At 46.0% G+C, this 19,091-nt stretch overlaps 1 long non-coding RNA gene across 1 annotated transcript; it reads left to right on the top strand.

Moving 5' to 3' along the window:
* The first annotated feature begins 5,057 nt into the window (after positions 1–5,057).
* Positions 5,058–8,782, top strand: LOC310769583. The gene is made up of 4 exons (XR_014551704.1): positions 5,058–5,292; positions 7,409–7,537; positions 7,682–7,748; positions 8,569–8,782. It is a non-coding gene; the product is annotated as an uncharacterized lncRNA (long non-coding RNA).
* The last annotated feature ends 10,309 nt before the right edge of the window (positions 8,783–19,091 follow it).

Below are 19,091 nucleotides of genomic sequence, written 5' to 3' on the forward strand. Positions count from 1 at the left end.
TAATAATAATAATAATAATAATAATAATAATAATAATAAATTATTATTTATACCCTGCCCATCTGGCTGAGTTTCCCTAGCCACTCTGGGCGGCTCCCAATCAAGTGTTAAAAACAGTACAGCGTTAAATATTAAAAACTTCCCTAAACAGGGCTGCCTTCAGATGTCTTTTAAAGATAGGATAGCTGCTTATTTCCTTCACATCTGAAGGGAGGGTGTTCCACAGGGTGGGTGCCACTACTGAGAAGGCCCTCTGTCTGGTTCCCTGTAGCCTCACTTCTCGCAAAGCCATTTCTGAGCTTAGGGAAGAGAGGGGGTTGCGGGTTTACCCCTCCCACACACGCGGGGGCTGGCCTTTTGCCCCCGCGAGAACAGGGAATCTCCGGGCGTGCCTTCGACCCTGCCCACCAATCGTCGGGCTGGGGAGGCGGGGCCTAGCATATTTAAGGCCAGGCACGCCCGGGGACCGCCCTCTTTCCCCTTTCCAGCTGAGCGGTTTTTTCCTATCCCACCCACCCTTTAGGCTTAGCTAGCCATGACCTTGCTATGGTTGGTCGCCGCAAGGGGCCTGGTAGGAATTTTTCCAATTTGGCGCACTTCTAGCCTTTTGGTTTTTTTGCCTACCTCGTAGCAAACGTCACAACTTTCGCGGTATTGGCGGTTAGGCATTGGCAGGGGGTTGAATTGTTATGCAAATGAATGGGGGGAAGGAAGCGCCATCACCTTCCCCCAATGAAAAGGGTAGTCCGGTAGAGGACTCCGGGGGGCGTTGCCTTGTCCGAAACCTAGGGAGGTAAGGGCCTCCGGCACGCCCCCGAGCGGTGACACCCGTGGGATCCTAGTTGGCGTACTTCAACAGGACTCCCACGGCTTGTGGATAACCCTTCCCGGTCTCCATGCCGGGTAGTCGATAGGAGCCAATGCCTAAGGCCAATACCTTTCAATTCTGCAATCAATAAAGTTGTGGCCTTTTTATGCCCATTAACCTTAAATAATGTGTCCAGTGTCTTCATTTCACATGGGGAAGGGGACTTGCCACGCAATGAGGGAATCGCCAGAAGGCCCTCGGCGCTGGATCTCAGTGTCCGGGCTGAACGATGGGGGTGGAGACGCTCCTTCAGGTATGCAGGACCGAGGCTGTTTAGGGCTTTAAAGGTGAGCACCAACACTTTGAATTCTGCTCAGAAACGTACTGGGAGCCAATGCAGATCTCTCAGGACAGGTGTTATGTGGTCCTGGCGGCCACTCCCAGTCACCTGTCTAGCTGCCGCATTCTGGATTAATTGCAGTTTCCGGGTCACCTTCAAAGGTAGCCCCACGTAGAGCGTGTTGCAGTAGTCCAAGCGGATAAGCCTTTGGAAGAAAAGCAATAAAGATAGGTTTAAAACCCAGAGTTAGGCTTGGGATTCTGAAGGCATCTCAGCCACTGCAATTTGGTGTCTACTCTTAAAGAAATAAATCTGTCACATTGGCATTGTATAAAACAGATTAGAGTTGTGTTACATCAGGCGACAAGGTTAGTTTTATAACAATCTACCCTCCCAATACTGACTGAATAATTGTATTTGTTTTCCTTCATTGTTGGAGCTCCCTAAACATTTTATCATATGCTCAAGATACATTTTCTGTAGTGGCTCCGCAGTTGTGGAATGCTCTCCCTGGGGAGATGTAAGAAGAGCCCTGCAGGATCAGGCCAAAGGCTCAGCCAGTCCAGCATCCTCATGGTCACCAATCAAATGTCCAGCATGGGAAGCCCCAGGGCTGGCTCCATCTTTCTGGGGGCATTTGGGTACAGGGTATCAGTGGGGTCCTTGTCCTAGTAACAACATCAGAACACAAGAAGAGCCTGCTGGATTGGGCCAATGGCCCATCTAGTCCATTCTCACAGGATGTAAAATAAAGTCCCAGTATATAGTGTTAAAGGACTGTGGCTGTCCTTTACTCTGCAGGAAATAACAGTCTGTGGGCAATCTTTTCTAAGACTGCAATGTTCCTAATGTTCTTATACCATTTTTGCAAGGATAGATGGTTCAAAAGTTCCCATTGTTCTACTACTGTTTGCAAGAAGTTCCTTAGAATGGAAGCCCTTGTCTGAGCCCTGAAATAAAGGTAGTATTGATTGATCGAACAGATACCTAATTATCATGTTGCACTGTTATATCAAAGCATCATTGTAAGCCAAAGACAGAATAGTAAATAAGGAGATGTCCTCTTAAATTAAGATATATAATACATAAGTCCCTCCATTGTTTCAAATCCAGGATTGTGATGCAGCACTACAAATCTTCCAACGGCAATGACGGTCTTAAATTTTTACTATATATAAAAAGATCTTATTCCCTCCATTGTTTCAGCATGTCCAGGAAATGACTATGCCTCTTAAGTCATATGTCTGACAGTGTATCCATGCCAGAGGTCAAACTTAATTTGCAATCTTATCCACTTACCCATTGAGCTCAATGAGGGTGCAGATTCTGCTGTGTGTAGCTATGCTCAGGACTGCAGGATGTGTTTCAGGGGCTATCCATTCAGGCTACGCTAACAACCAAGAAATATGTTTACTGTAATGATGATGATGATGTCAGGGACTGGACTGAAGAGGAGGAGGAATGGCGGAGGTCTCCCCACTCTTCGCCTGTAGCTTCTAGAGAGGAGGGAGGCAGTCTTGAATTACAGCAGGGCTTTGAGGAAGATAACAGCTCAGAGACAGGCGGACAGCAGAGTTATGTGGTGTTAGGAGAAGGAGGAGGGGAGGCAGAGCAGCTAGCCAACACATCACTGGACAGCATAACTGACCCCCCTTCTCCCAAAACATGGGGTTTGTTAAGGGTGCAAGAGATAGTTGTCCACAGACAGATGCCGTAGAAGCAGTTGTTGTTGCTAGAGAGGAAGAGGGAGGAGCTCAGTGTGAGCAACGCCACCATTGAGGAATGACCGCATTTCCTTGTTTTTCACTGTGATGACTGAATAAAATCAGAAGAACTTTCTTGTTCCTCCCTGCTTCTTGGTGCCATTGGGGGAGGGAGAGAATTCCACAAGCCTGACTAATAATAATAATAATAATAATAATAATAATAATAATAATAAATTATATGCCACCCATCTAACTGGGTTGCCCTAGCAACTCACAGCAGCTTTCAACAAATTAAAACTAATTTTAAGGGCCAAGACTGTAATGAAGACTTTTCTGTCTTCATCAGGAGACAGACCACGTGTGTGTGCTCCAGGGAATCTGTGTTTCCCCACAAATGATTGCATTTTCTGTCTGCATGTCTGGTCTATTATCTGCAATACACCAGCCCTTGGGGCAAATGAAACATCTAAAACGGATAGGGATCTGCTTCTCAGTCATGGAATCCCATCCGTCTAACACTGGCACATTTAAAAGGGCCCCAGAATGAAAAGCAGGCTCTGGGACTTTTCAGTTGGCATCACAGATGCACTGCTTGGTGTCTCAGAGGGGGACACATCAAGCATACAGGGACAGAAGTGGGTTTATGCCACAATAACTGTTACAGAAGCAAGCCCTGCTGATTCCCATGGGGCTCAATCCCTGATCCTGGCAAGCGGATATGGGATTAAAATTGCTCCAAAGAATCTTTCAGTCCTGGGTGGGAGGAATATTTCCACCACATCTCCCCAAGCCCAGCTGCTTGTTCATCTCTGCATCTTCTTTTCAAGTATACAGCATAAGACGGAAGGATATCAAGTGGGCTAGCATGCAGGAAATAGAGAGTGGGCTAGGAACTGGGGGAGAAAGTCATCTCCAGAGTCTGGGAATGAGGGTAGGGTCACGTCCTCAAGCCAAGATAGTGGAGGAATAGGGGTACTGAGGACATTGTAATGTGGATGTTAAGGTAAAGGACCCCTGACAGTTAAGTCCAGTCACGAATGACTCTGGGGTTGCGGCACTCATCTCGCTTTACTGGCCGAGTTTACTGGCCGTTTGTCCACAGACAGTTTTCGGGTCATGTGGTCAGCAGGACTAAGCCGCTTCTGGTGAAACCAGAGCAGCGCACGGAAACGCCGTTTACCTTCCCACTGGAGCAGTACCTATTTATCTACTTGCACTTTGACGTGCTTTCAAACTGCTAGGTTGGCAGGAGCTGGGACCGAGCAACGGGAGCTCACCCCATTGCAGGGATTCGAACCGCCGACCTTCTGATCAGAAAGTCCTAGGCTCAGTGGTACAGACATAATAAACCAGGCTTGGTCCATTGAGTGTGTCAGTGTGCTGATCAGCCCACACCAGTAAACAACCAAGCTCATCATGCAACGCCCATGTTCTCCCTACTACTGGGTTACTGAACCCATTAATGGTACCGTTGAAACATTAATGCACCTCTTAAATACGCAGGGGAAGGTATATTCCTCTTTTCAAAAGTCGTTGTACAGCCAGGAAGTTGGAGCAATAATGAGGTGATAAGCGTCAAAGGGACGCAGGTGGCGCTGTGGGTTAAACCACAGAGCCTAGGACTTGCCGATCAGAAGGTCGGCCGTTCGAATCCCCGCGACGGGGTGAGCTCCTGTTGTTCGGTCCCAGCTCCTGCCAACCTAGCAGTTCGAAAGCACAAAGTGCAAGTAGATAAATAGGTATCGCTCCAGTGGGAAGGTAAGCAGCATTTCCATGTGCTGCTCTGGTTCACTAGAAGCGGCTTAGGCATGCTGGCCACATGACCCAGAAGCTGTCTGCGGATAAACGCCGGCTCCCTCGGCCAATAAAGCGAGATGAGCGCCGCAACCCCAGAGTCGGTCACAACTGGACCTAATGGTCAGGGGCCACTTTACTTTACTTTAAGCATCAAAGGTCTCATTGGGATCTGAAAAGCTGCCACACAGCTCATGACTTAGTGCAGAGGTTCCCAAACTTTGGGGCGGGGGCACCCACTGTTGGCTTCATTCCCTAAACACATACCCAGTGTCCCCCACTCTATGAAAAGCCTTTGTGCCTACAGCACTTCTTTGTAGCTGAACCTGCACTTGCTAGTCCCACTGTCCTTCGGTGAGCAGTACTGTCCACTTTGGGAATCATTCCGTTAGTGACTACAGGACTGCCTTGGGAAGGAGCACACTGTTCTCCACGTCAGCACAAGATGGCTAATTGTCCTCCCAAATGACACTTGGTCTTAGTCCAGGAACACAAGACCACAAATCATACCCACAAATCCCCCCCCAGTTCAGACCACTTGGCTATTTAAACCAGCCCAATGTGGGTTCTTCTGCACAGGACTTCGGTTGGATTCTCCAAGAGCGAACGTCTTCTCATTCCTGGAGACAAAGACCACTAGCTTGGTAAGAACATCATTTTCTTCTTGACTGCAGCAGTTAGATCAAACCCAGTGCTGTTCTGACTATTCCCCAGAAATATCTGGGGAAAGAAACTGCAGTTAAAAATGATCAAAGGAAAGAGAAAATGTTGGTCAAAAACTCCTGTGTGGGGTGCCGGGATTCTAGGGCACTGAAGGGGTGTTTGCGAGTGTCCTTACTTTAATTCTGCAAAGGATTTTAATGTGCGACTTTATATATAATTGTCTTTAAATGTTATATTTCTATTTAAATATATGCAAGCATCTTTTTAAAGTTTGCTTTTCTTGATCCTTTTTAAAGAATGATTTTAGATGGTCCATTATTAACAGCTTCCATGTGTTCTGTGGAGTCAATGGTATCTAAATCAAAGTGGTGGTCTGCACTCTGCAGCCTTTTCGTTTTCCTTTACTTCCTCCAATCTCCTGCCTTACATTCCCCTTGTAAGCAGGGCAAGGTGGGGGTGGGCAGTCACTTGGGGACTGTTCATCACTTAATTCTTTCAGTGAAGAAACTCTACGTTCCCTGAGAGCAAGGCAGAAACAAATAGAACCCTCTTTCTCAGGGAGGTGGGGAGATGTTCCTATTCGGGTTTGGAGGGACAGCTTAGAGACAGCATCAAGGAAACTTGCCAGCACACCAGGGAGAAGGGTCAAGACAACCACAGGTGGATAAATTGGTAATATTTAATAAACGTAACTTGAGGATCTGACAAAACAAACTAGCGAGTCAGATTCAACCAATGTAAACAAATCTAATAAAGTCCGGGCAGATGTTCATTAATAGATGGGGGTCACAGCAGCACATACTGCCTCTCCCATGGAGGACTTTAAGGTCCATAAATAGCAACACCCTAGAGGTCCCAGGCCCTAAGGAAGTTAAATTAGCCTCAACCAGAGCCAGGGCTTTCCCAACACTGGCTCCAGCCTGGTGAAACGCTCTGTCTCGTGAGACCAGGGCCCTGCAGGATCTGATTTCTTTCCGCAGGGCCTGTAAGACAGAGTTGTTCCACCTGGCCTTTGGATTGGAGTCAATTTGATTCCCTCCCCCTCTTTCTTTTTTCCTTTCTCCTCCTGTGATGAGGCTGCATTTTAATGTTTCAATGTTGTATTTTAATCTTGTTTTTAAGTTGTATTCATTCAACTTGTTTTTATTATTGCTTATTAGCCGCCCTGAACCCGGCCTTGGCTGGGGAAGGCGGGGGTATAAATAAAAACTATTATTATTATTATTATTATTATTATTATTATTATTATTATTATAATATTGTGCATGCAGTGAGGTTTCCTGTGATTCCTCCCTTCCTGCTGCAAGGACCTTTGGTCTAAAAACCAAAGAGTCATACCATGGCCCCATTGGGCAACTTACACCCCAATGTGTCCATCAAGCCAAAGGGCACTGGCAGCACCCACAGACCATATCTGACAAGAGTGCCTAAAGGATGCCCACAACCCAACACTGTCTCAAGTAAGTGTTTCTTTCTTTCTGAAATCTTCTCACCTGCCCCGACTGCATGCCAATTAGCCCACATTCTGCCCATATATAAGGAATCATCATCATCATCATCATCATCATCATCATCATCATCATCATTTCCCCAGCCACTCTGTGCGGCTCCTAACAGAATATTAAAAACACGATAAAACATTAAACATTAAAAACTTCCTTAAACAGGGCTGCTTTCAGATGCCTTCTAAAAGTCAGATAGTTGTTCATTTCCTTGACAACTGATGGGAGGGCATTCCACAGGGCGGGCGCCACTATCAAGAAGGCCCTCTGCCTGGTTCCCTGTTACTTTGCTTCTTGCAATGAGGGAACCACCAGAAGGCCCTTGGAGCTGGACCTCAGTGTCTGGGCTGAATGATGGGGGTGGAGACGCTCCTTCAGGTATATAGGGTTGAGGCCTTTTAGGGCATATGCTCTCAGTTTTATTCTAAATCACTTCCTCATATGTTCTGTGACATTAACCTTTTGTGATATGACTTTAACTGTTGTTGCAGATATTGCTCTCATTGCCTCTGTTGTTCCGTGTTTATTGCATGTTTTCTAAAGGTCAGAAAAAATATAATCATGGTCCTCCCTTTTCCTTTCTGTCTATCCAAAGCGAGCACCAGTTCCAGCTCCATCCATCATGAAGCATCTTCTGATCCTGCTGTCTGTTCTGGCACTCATGAGCTGCACAAGGGCCCAACGCGTGGAATGCTCGGGCCCATCTACCTGTTTTGAGAGGGCTGTAAGTATCCTGCTGTTCAAACAACCATTCCCAGGATTCAGAGGCAATAGGACTGGAGAGAGTGGAATAGCTGTTCAATTGTTTTTAAAAATGTACTTGAGATACATTGTCAAGAGGTTAAACCGCATCCCTTTTTACTTCTAGGGCAGAAAAATATGTCGTTGTCCGAGCTCAGCTGGCTACATAGATACCGTCAGCGAGGGTAAAAGAGGTAGGTATGGACTTTTCTGTTCATCCCAAGTGCTCCTGTTCTTTTAACTGTGGTGCAGTGGACAAGAATTGAGCAGCTGTAGCTTCCCTAGCAAGGAAGTATCCATGATGGGACGTTAATGACCTGCTAGATATCTTTTGCTCAGATATTAGAGAGCATGAATGTTGTTCTAGGAAGATGAGAAGGCAATCAGTAGAGGACCCGGAAGGGTTTTGGAGGAGGGCAATGAGGATGAGCAGAGACCTCAGAAACACGCCCTAGGAGGAAAGGTTATAGCAATGAAAGGTTATGTTCAAGGAAGTTCTACTCTGAGCCATTGGAATTAATGGACCTAACTTAGGCATGTTCTTTAATTTCAATGGGCCAACTTGAAGTAGGTCTAACATTGGATGCACCACAGAGTTGGTTTAAGCTGGAGAAGGGACGACTGAATGGAGAGAGGAGAGCACTCTTTACATCCATGGAGGGCTGTCAATTGGAAGATGGCAAAGAATCATCCTTTGCTGCTCCAGAGGGGAGGAGTGGGTCTTGAGGCTTAAGTTGCAGGAGGGTAGATTTGGATAGAACACTGGGAGGCAATTCCTGATGGCAAAAACAGGGGGAGAATGGACCCAATCCCAACAGAGTGGTATTTTGGAGTGAGAGAAAGTCTGCCCCTTTAGATAGCCACGTGCTGGGGACACTTTAGTTTCAAGTTGCTGGACTAAATGACTTCCAGTCTCTCTCAGCTCTCAAATTCTGTGATTCCTGCCTTTTTCATAAAGAAGATCATAGCTGGCCTCTCAGAATGAATCCTCTGCTCTTTACTTTCTGCTCACAGATGTAGAGGCAGCTACTATGGCCGAAGAAAACTGAGATGCAGGTTGGAATCAACTCAGATGCTCAGCAGGTTCACCAAATGATCTCAATGGCTTACCTTCACTGCTTGATACCTCCACTCTGCTCCCATAGTCCTTAAGCCCTGAATCTAGATTTCATGGGCAGCCCAGAATTCAGGAAGAATTCAGCAACTGCAAATAAATCTTAGCATTCTAGCCTCTTGTTTGGTCTCTTGAATGTGAACCTACAAGATATCTGTCCAGGAGTGCAGCAGAACATTCTGGGTCCAGTATGTGGGTGGGGCCCTCCAACACACTCTCAGAAGAGGACACAGATCTGCAGACAATTTGCATTTGCTTCCTGTGATATTCAAAGTTGTATCTTATTTTTCAGGCGATGTAGCAGACCCAGAACTAAATCCATGACTGTCCATACTGATAGTATAATACTTGGCGAAAAAATATTTTCACATCCCCCCCCCAAAAAAAACCCAAACAAACCTGAAGCCTTTTTACTGGCTATAGTATGGGATTAGATACCAAAGATGGCATATAATGTATTTCCCTATTCATTCACCTTTTACCTTTACCTGGAATGTCATGGAGTGATAGGTTGGGAAGTTTTCATAGAAATAATGTATGAGGAAAAATGTATGATGTGTAAGTAGAATTTGGAAAATGCATAAATAAAAAATAAAATAAAAGTATAATACTTGGCAGACAGATTGAGAACAGGTGAAGCTTTCCCCCAGAATTGTATTTCCAGAGAAGGAAAAGCCTAACCTGTTGAATTTCTGCCAGACACACACAACTCTTAAAGCCACAAGAAACCTCTATTTCCCCAGTTCCAGTGCAATCCTAAATCCCCAGACCTGGGAGGAAGCCCCATTATCCACAAAGAGACCTACTTTCTAACTATACTGTGAGTTCTCATTGAGTGCCCAGTCCTTAGCTCCTGTACAGCAGGAGGCTTGTCTAAGCCTCATTGCAAAGTTATTACATTTTGCATTTGTTATTTGGGCGCAGCGATCCTCTTACACCCACCCACACTTATTGGAAAAGATCACTTCTAGGGAGTACCTGATTGCAGACAAACCCACCCCTGGAAAGATGTGTACTTCTTGCTGGTAAAAAACAGAAGGCCAACGAGTGGTGATTCAAATGGCTACTCTGTGAGGCGGTGTAAGAAAAGGTTTATGAATTGATAGGGGTTTTCGCTTCATAACTTTGTTTCCAGTGGAAGGACGGATGGGCTTATAAAAGTAATACTGTATTTTTCGCTCTATAAGATGCACCAGACCATAAGAAGCACCTAGTTTTTGGAGGAGGAAAACAAGAAAAAAATATTCTGAATCCCTCTTGCTGTTCTGGCTTCTGGGATAGCTGCGCAGCCTGCATTCGTTCCATAAGACACATTTCCCCTTACTTTTTAGGAGGAAGTGAGTCTTATAGAGCAAAAAATACGGTAACATAAAAGCTCAAATCTGGGTACTCTGTTGGCTGTGGGTCCAGGACATTAGTATCGCCCATATCTGTCTCTTGGAGGCACTGTGTCTTTTGCAGGAACATAGGCATTAAAAGTGCCCTTCTGAGCTCACACAGGGTACATTTCCCTCACCACTGCACTAGGTGAGATATTATGGTCAGAAATACTCAAAGAGAAGGAAGTCCAAGATGGATGGTAGTTTCTCAAAGGTAAACTATTGAAGGCACAGATGCAGACAATTCCCAGAAGAAACAAAGTGGAAGGCATCTCAACAAACTGGTGTGGCTGCATAAGGAGCTTACAGGAAAGCTGAGATTTAAGAGGGGGATGTATAAAAAATGGAAGAAAGGGGAAACCAACACAGGGTTTTGGGAAATCACCTGGGCCCACTGTAGTTCAGTGTCTATATAAACGGCTTGGAAGAAGGAATTGAGGGAGTTCTCATCAAATTTCCAGATGACATAAAACTGGGAGGGGTAGCCAATGCCGCAGAAAACAGAAGAAGGATTCAAGAATACCTTAATGTATTGGGAAACTGGCTCCAAAGTAACGAAATGAACAACAGCAACAACAGCAGCAGCAGCAGCAGCAACAACAACAACAACTTTTATTTGTATGCCATACTTAATGGGCTTGTTTTGGGGTGAATTTTCTCAATGTTTCAACTACAAAACTATTTGTACATGTACATGTATGTGTGTGTGCATAGTTTTCTTCAGAGTAGAAGCGCAACGGAACACTGTGATGGAAGCCAGAGCGCACCGAGAGGCCGTTTACCTTCCCACTGCAGTGGTACCTATTTATCTACTTGTTCTGGTGTGCTTTCAAACTGGTAGGTTGGCAGAAGCTGCGACAGAGCAATGGGAGCTCATCCTGTCACACAGATTCAAACTGCCAACCTTCCGTATGCAAGCACAAGAGTTTCAGTGGTTTAGACCACAGTGCCATCTGCCACCCGCAGGACAAATACCAATCTTCTGACTATTAAAACAAGCCTGGGGAGGGGGGGGGGTTGTTCTTCTGAAGACAACTTGTGGCTTCTCCAAAAGTGAACATCTTCCCATCCATGGTGTGCTGTTGTTCATAAAAATGAAGTCTTTATGAATTAATTCTAAAGAATTTCTCGTGTGCAGGAAAATTGATTTCTTTTTCAGGGGAAGAAACCAGTTCTAGAAATCAAATGGTGGGTTTTGGCACACCATTAATTAAAACTCTACCAATGGAAAATAGCATTTCCTAATTTACTGAGCAAACAGAACAAAAGCAGTGTATAATTTGAGGAGAAAGAGACATAGAAGTTTTGGGCTGGGCGATGGGGTTTCACGGGGTGGTGAATGCTTCTCTCTGTGAGGGAGCCTTCCCAGACCCGCTGAAAGAGGCAGTTATCAAACCGCTTCTTAAAAAACCATCTTTCGATGCGGCCAATATGGCCAACTATAGCCCTGTCTCAGATCTTCCCTTATTGGGCAAGGTGACTGAGCAAGTGGTTGCTGAACAACTCCAGGCATGCCTGGAAGAAGTGGACCATTTGGATCCCTTCCAATCTGGATTCAGGCCTCATCATGGGACTGAAACTCCCTTGGTCGCACTGGTCGATAATCTCCGGCAGGCTTGGGACAAAGGTGAGAGCTGTTTCCTAGTTCTGCTGGATCTCTCAGTGGCTTTTGACACCTTTGACCATAACATCCTTCTGGACCGTCTAGAGAGGCTGGGAGCTGGGGGCACTGTTATACAGTGTTTCCACTCCTTCCTCCTGGGCCGTGTCCAGAAAGTGGTGGTGGGGATGAGTGTTCAGACCCCTGGGCTCTCACTTGTGTGGTGCCTCAGGGTTCTGTCCTCTCCCACATGCTTTTCAACATCTACATGCAGCCGCTGGGAGAGATCATCAAGGGGTTTGGGGTGGGTGCTCATCAATATGTGGATGAGACCCAGCTCTACCTCTCTTTCAAATCAGAACCAGTGAAGGTGATGAAGGTCCTGTGTGAGTGTGTGGAGGCGGTTGGAGGATGGATGGCAGCTAACAGATTGAGGTTGAATCCTGACAAGACAGAAGTACTGTTTTGGGGGGACAGGAGGCAGGCAGGTGTGGAGGATTCCTTGGTCCTGATTGGAGTAACTGTGCCCCTGAAGGACCAGGTGCGCAGCCTGGAAGTCATTTTGGACTTCCCATGGAGGCGCAGGTCAATTCTGTGTCCAGGGCAGCTGTTTATCAGCTCCATCTGGTATGCAGGCTGAAACCCTACTTGCCTATGGACTGTCTTGCCAGAGAGATGCATGCTCTAGTTATCTCTCGCTTGGACTACTGCAATGCGCTCTATGTGGGGCTGCCTTTGAAGGTGACCTGGAAACTACAACTAATGCGGCAGCTAGACTGGTGACTGGGAGTGGCCCATGAGACCACATAACACTGGTCTTGAAAGACCTACATTGGCTCCCAGTACGTTTCTGAGCAGAATTCAAAGAGTTGCTGCTGACATTTAAAGCCCTAAACAGCCTTGGTCCAGTATACCTGGAGCGTCTCCACCCCCATTGTTCTACTCAGACACTGAAGTCCAGCACCGAGGGCCTTCTGGCAGCTCCCTCACTGTGAGAAACCAAGTTACAGGGAACCAGGCAGAGGGCCTTCTAGGTAGTGGCAACCACCCTGTGGAACACCCGCCCACCAGATGTCAAAGAAAAAAACAACTACCAGACTCTTAGAAGACATCTGAAGGCAGCCCTGTTTAGGGAAGCTTTTAATGTTTAATAGACTACTGTATTTTAATATTTTGTTGGAAGCCTCCCAGAGTGGCTGGGGAAACCCAGCAAGATGGGCAGGGTATAGATAATATATTATTATTATTATTATTATTATTATTATTATTATTATTATTATTATTATTATTTGGTCATTCTTAAGCCATGACTTGCATTGGGCAGTGAGACACGCAACCAAACATACAATACAGTGGAAAACCTCCCTTAGAAGTAAGCAGCCAAGCAGACGAAGTGCTACCTCCCTGAAGATCATCCCTGGTTTGTTTCCTTTTTTTATTCAACAAAATTTATATACCTCTTGATTGTAGTAAAACCTCTAAGGGCTCTCTCTCTCTCTGTCTCTCTCTCTCTGTGTGTGTGTGTCTCTGTGTGTGTGTGTATTCATTAGAAACCAGTTGAAAATATTTTTTTTAAAAAAATAATAAGGTTAACAGGAAAAGACATTCAAACACATCAGTAGCTACATGTCTGGATAGGCTGGCCTAAGGAATGCATTGCCTCCACCATCACCATCTCGGTTTGCTGACTTTACTCATAACAGAGTTAACCCTTAAATTACACACTGAATGAACTCTGCTGCAAACCTCTGACATTTTCCGCAATCACACATCTCTCTGCCAGGCGAGCAGGAGGCATGTTCACAATTCAAGGACAGATATGACACATTTAAGAAAAAATACACAAGGGAACGGTGTGCCGTGCAATGCCCTCTTTATTAATTATGTGAAAGTAAAACATCAATCAAAGTTTTTTTAAAGCTTTTCTCCTCTTGCCACAATTGATTGCTTATACTTTAGAAATTAAAACAAAGAATGTTTTATTCCTTGCATTACACTTGTGTTATATGCGATTATAGCAAAGAGTGCCAAGGCCGAAAAGAAATGAAAACATCAGAGTTATTAATAGCCTTTTCCATGATTCTGGTAATCAGTCAATACTTTGATCATCGGTTACACAACAGAAATTAAAACAAAGAATGTTTCATTATTTGCAGTTATATTAAGGATAGTTTCCTATATAGGATTGTACAGTAAGGAGTGTGTAGATTGCTTGATGTCATACAGATTCTGTTAAGCTCCTCTTTCCACCACTATTGTAATGTGTAGGTTCATGTTATGTGGTTATGGCTATGCATGTTCTTTCCCTGAAATGGGCTCCAATTCAACCCCTTCCAGAGCCTTTTGGGATGGGGGGCAGAGTGGAGTTGTGCATGAAATGAAGAACTCCTGCCCCCCCCCCAAGTAAACCTTGGAACTGAACCGAATCCATAAGCATCAAGGTCCTCAGATATGTGGGTGGGTGGGGTCCAAAGGAACTGATTTTTAGATCAATCTGGGATTCTGCATTCTGGGTTGAGGTGCCAAGGAGGAAGATCCGCAATGAGGACTACTCTGTTGCACTGGCTCCTTGCCTTATGCGGCTTCACTGAATGATGACATGTTTTCCTTAATACCTGTCTGAAGCAGCAGACCCTATTTGTAGAAAGAAGAGAGGTTAAGGCCTCACTGCTGCAGAAGTGGCTTTCTACCCTCCCTACATTGATTTGCTTATCAGTAACTTTCCTCCCCTGAACATCTTTTTGATTTGCTTCAGGAAGGTCAGTGTAGTAGATGGGGAGGGGGGACTGCTCATCGTTTTCCTTGGGCTGTATCCAATGCTATGGGCAGGAATGGGCTAATGTCTCAGGATGAATGAGGCACAGTGCCCCATAACCTCAATCAACCTTCACCTCACCTGCCAGCTTCTTAATTACAACAGACCCAAGGGGTGGCACTGCCAGTCAGCTCCCTTCCTCTCATCTTTTGCCCTTGCAGAACTCATCTCTGTAGAGGAAGGGTTCTGCCTGTAATTGGCTCTGGAACTACTTACCCATGGCCATGGGTCCAACAAATGAAATAGGCTCCCCCACCCCCACCCCTTAATCAGATGCTGTTCAAATGATCACGAAATCATAGAACCGTACAGTTGGGACACAATGGGTCACCTAGTCTAAACTCCCACAATGCAGGCATTAGCAGGTCACTTGGAGATCTCTTTTCTCCTAACAAGCAATGAATAAATTTAATTAAACTATCACCATCATGTGTGCTTTTCTCACAGGGTGACCCATAGTGCCGTACATTCAAAGCAATCTGGAAGGTCCAATGTTAACTAAAAATACAGCTTCTGAGATCCTTCCCCACTGAAACAGGTCACAATGCCACCCTTAAGAAGCCAAATGTTTCTGCCTGGCACCAAAAAACAGGTAAAGATTATGCCAGACATGCCTCCTTCGGGAGAGCATTCCACACGGGGGTGGGGGAGAGTCACTCCTGAAAAAGCTCAAAGAAGAGATCTCAGAATTTATTGAAGAAGCCAAACTGATTTTCACCAGGACTACGGATTATTTATTGGGAGTTCCAAAAAATAATACACAGGGGTTCAAGATGTGGAGCCATATGTGACTCCTGCTATTCCTACTTAGAGCATGTCCGTTGGGTTGTTTCCAGTGATAGTCAAAACCACAGCTAACCCTGTGCAGGTGCGGCCTTAGAGCATTGAGCATGCTCAGAAGAGCTGCCTGGCCAATCAGGAAGTAAACCTGTTTAACCCAAATAGTTTGGCTGGATTGTGGCCATTTGCACTGATAAAATAAAAATAAGATCACACACACACACACACACACACACACACACACACAGATACACAGCATTTAGTGTTAATTCTAGTAATTTCTCTAATACGGTTGTCTACATCCTCACCGGAATCGTCCGCATCAGCACCCATGCTGCCTGCACTGTTGGCTCCATAGCCTCCCGATGCGCCCCTGTTGCTGCTGCCCTTGGCGTTACCGGAGGACGTATGGCGCTTGAAGATGTGCTGGACATTGGCCTGGTAAAATTTAAAAATAGTTTACTTGTTTTCCCGTCTAGAGATTCTTCATCCCTTCCTCCATGTCCTTTGCTTTCTGCCCCTCGAATACCTTTTGAGGGGGGTTGGAGTTAAAAATAAATAAATGCTGGGCATTTCTCTTGGTAGGGCTAAGCCCTGGTTGCCCTCTTGGACCAGCCTCTACAGAAAGCACCATTACTCAAGACATGGTGGTAGCTTCCAAGTGTCAAGACCTTCTCCCACCCACTGCTTTCAGTGTTAATTCTACTCACATCATCTAGGACGCCAGCCTGGTCCTCAATGTGGCTCTCCTCGTTAGCCAAAACTCTAGTAGCACAAACCAGGATCATTACAGCTAGCAGGATAGACCATTTCATGATGGCTCAGAATCAGGGTGTCTCCCTTTGGTCAGCAGAGAGGAATAGAAGTGAGGAAGTGTTGCCTCTTGTCTTGGCTCTGCCCGAGATGGTGCTCTCTGCTTTCTTTATATAACCCTTTTTAGGCTCTGTTGGGTGATAAGATCTATCTCTGGACAAAAACAAAGTGAAGTTTGGAAGAGCAACTAGCTTTTCATGATGGCATGGAGAACACTAAGCTCTTTGCCAGGGTTGAGTGGACTTCCTTCATTCTCCTTCCTTGACTGTTCTGCTGGTTCATTCCGCTCTGGTCTCACCCTTCCCGAATTCCTGATCCCATGGCTGAAATGGAGTCATGCACCATTAAGAACATAAGAAGAACTCTGCAGCAGCAGGCCAGAATCCCACCTAGTCCATCATCCTGTTATCAAAACCAAAGAGCAGGATTTGAGCACAAGATCCCCTCCTCTCCTGTGCTTTCCAGTAACCAGTATTGCTGCCTCCAACTGTGGTGGCAGAGCATAGCCACTTTTTCTAGTAGCCATCAATAGCCCTCTCTTCCTCCATGAATTTGTCTAAACCTCTTTTAGATCAATCTACATTGGTGGCCGTCATTGTCTCTTACTGGAGCAAGTCCCATAGTTTCACTATGTGCTGCGTGGTGAAATACTTTCTTTTATTGGTCCCAAATCTTTCAACTTGCCCGACTTTGTGTTCCTTACTGCTCTCTACCTTTGGACCCTGGTTTGCTGTATAAACACAAGTTGAGCATCTAATATTGTATCTTTAAACAACTCCCAAGCATTTTGGAGTTATTTGACCCTCTTGAATTTGCCTTTCTGCCCTTTTCCCCAACCTCCTCATTTTAAGGAACTTTCCCCTTTTTAAATCAGATGAAATCTGGTAGTGGTGGTGGTGACCTGGCTTGCCAGTACAACATGTGAAAAGGATCTAGGGTTCTTGGTAGACAACAAGCGAAACATGAGCCAAGAGTGTGACGAAACAGCAAAAAAGAAGCTAATGCTATCACACAACATTTAGTGTTACACCTACTAATTTCTACAAGACGGCTGTCTACGTCCTCATTCATGTTGGGCTCATCTGCACCCATGCTGCCTGCACTGTTGGCTCCAGAGCCTCCCGGTGCGCTCCTGTTGCTGCTGCCCTTGGCGTTACCTTTTGAGGGGGGTCAGAGTCTGAATGCGGTTAAAAATAAATAAATGCTGGGCATTTCTCTTGGTCGGGCTAAGCCCTGGTTGCCCTCTTGGACCAGCCTCCACAGAAAGCACCATTACTCAAGACATGGTGGTAGCTTCCAAGTGTCAAGACCTTCTCCCACCCACTGCTTTCCGTGTTAATTCTACTCACATCATCTAGGACGCCAGCCTGGTCCTCAATGTGGCTCTCCTTGTTAGCCAAAATGACGAAACAGCAAAAAAGAAGCTAATCCTATCCTAGGCTGCATCAACAGAAGTATAAAGGTAAAGGTAAAGGGACCCCTGACCATTAGGTCCAGTCGTGACAGACTCTGGGGTTGCAGCCCTCATCTCACTTTATTGGCCGAGGAAGCCGGCATACAGCTTCCGGGTCATGTGGCCAGCATGACTAAGCCGCTTCTGGTGAACCAGAGCAGCACCTGGAAATGCCGTTTACCTTCCCGCCGGAGCGGTACCTATTTATCTACTTGCACTTTGACATGTTTTCGAACTGCTAGGTTGGCAGGATCAGGGACCAAACAATGGGAGCTCACCCCGTCGCGGGGATTTGAACCGCCGAGCTTCTGATCGGCAAGCCCAAGGCTCTGTGGTTTAGACCACAGCGCCACCTGCGTCCCTCAACAGAAGTATAGTGTGCCATTTAAAGGAAGTAATAGTACCATTTTATTCTGCCTTGGGCAAACCACACCTGAATTATTGTGTCTTGTTATGGCTGCCACAGTTTAAGAAGAATATTGATGAGCTGGAATGTGTGCAGAGGAGGGTGACCAAGATAATCAAGGGTCTGGAAACCAGGCCTTATGAGGAACTGTTGAGGGAGTTGGGTATGTTTAGCCTGCATAAGAGAAAGGCAGAAGATATGCTAAAAAGGTAAAGGACCTCTGACAATTAAGTCCAGTCGCGGATGACTCTGGGGTTGCGGCACTCATCTCACTTTACTGGCTGAGGGAGCCGACATTTGTCCACAGACCCAGTTTTTCTGGGTCATGTGGCCAGCATGACTAAGCCATTTCTGGCAAAACCAGAGCAGTGCTCAGAAACACCGTTTACCTTCCCGCTGGAGAGGTACCTATTTATCTACTTGCACTTTGATGTGCTTTTGAACTGCTAGGTTGGCAGGAGCTGGGCCCAAGCAACAGGAGCTCACCCCATCGCGCGGATTTGAACCACGACCTTCCGATCAGCAAGCCCTAGGCTCAGCGGTTTAGACCACAGCGCTAACCATGTTCCTTACGAGATATGCTAGCCATCTTCAAATATCTAAACAGCTGTCACATGGAGGATGGTGTGAGCTTCTTCTCTTAGGCTTTGGAGGGTAGATCCAGAACCAATGGCTTCACATTACACGGAAGCAGATTCTGATTCAACATTAGGAAGTATGTTGTGATGGTAAGAGCTGTTTGACAGTGGAATGGACTCCTTCAAATGGTGATGAAGCCTCCTTCCTTGAAGGGGCTGGAAAAGCATGCAAATGCAGGGCTTTGACACTCCAACCATCATGCTGATAACCTCCTATCAGTTGATTGACAAGTGGCGTCATGAAACGCCCCGTGCTTCATGTCTGCTTCAAGGCGGATGACTCGGTAGAGGGTCCCAGCAGCAGCTGGGGGGATTGTGTCCCCCCCAGAGTGATCAGGGAGAGATGAACATGGAGGTGAGTGGGAGGAGTGTCCAGTGCAGACAAGGGACACATGAGTCACCTGTACAAGGTGTTGCATTTAGTGCTGAGCTTCCACGTGCAATGAAGGGATCTTGGAAAGGTGCTGGAAAAGAACCCCAATGCAGGGCTTTGACACTCCAACCATCAGTTGATGACCTTCTGATATTTGGTGATTGAC

Source organism: Podarcis filfolensis, assembly GCF_964270895.1.
Source record: "Podarcis filfolensis genome assembly, chromosome: 8".
NCBI classification, from domain to species: Eukaryota; Metazoa; Chordata; class Lepidosauria; order Squamata; family Lacertidae; genus Podarcis; species Podarcis filfolensis.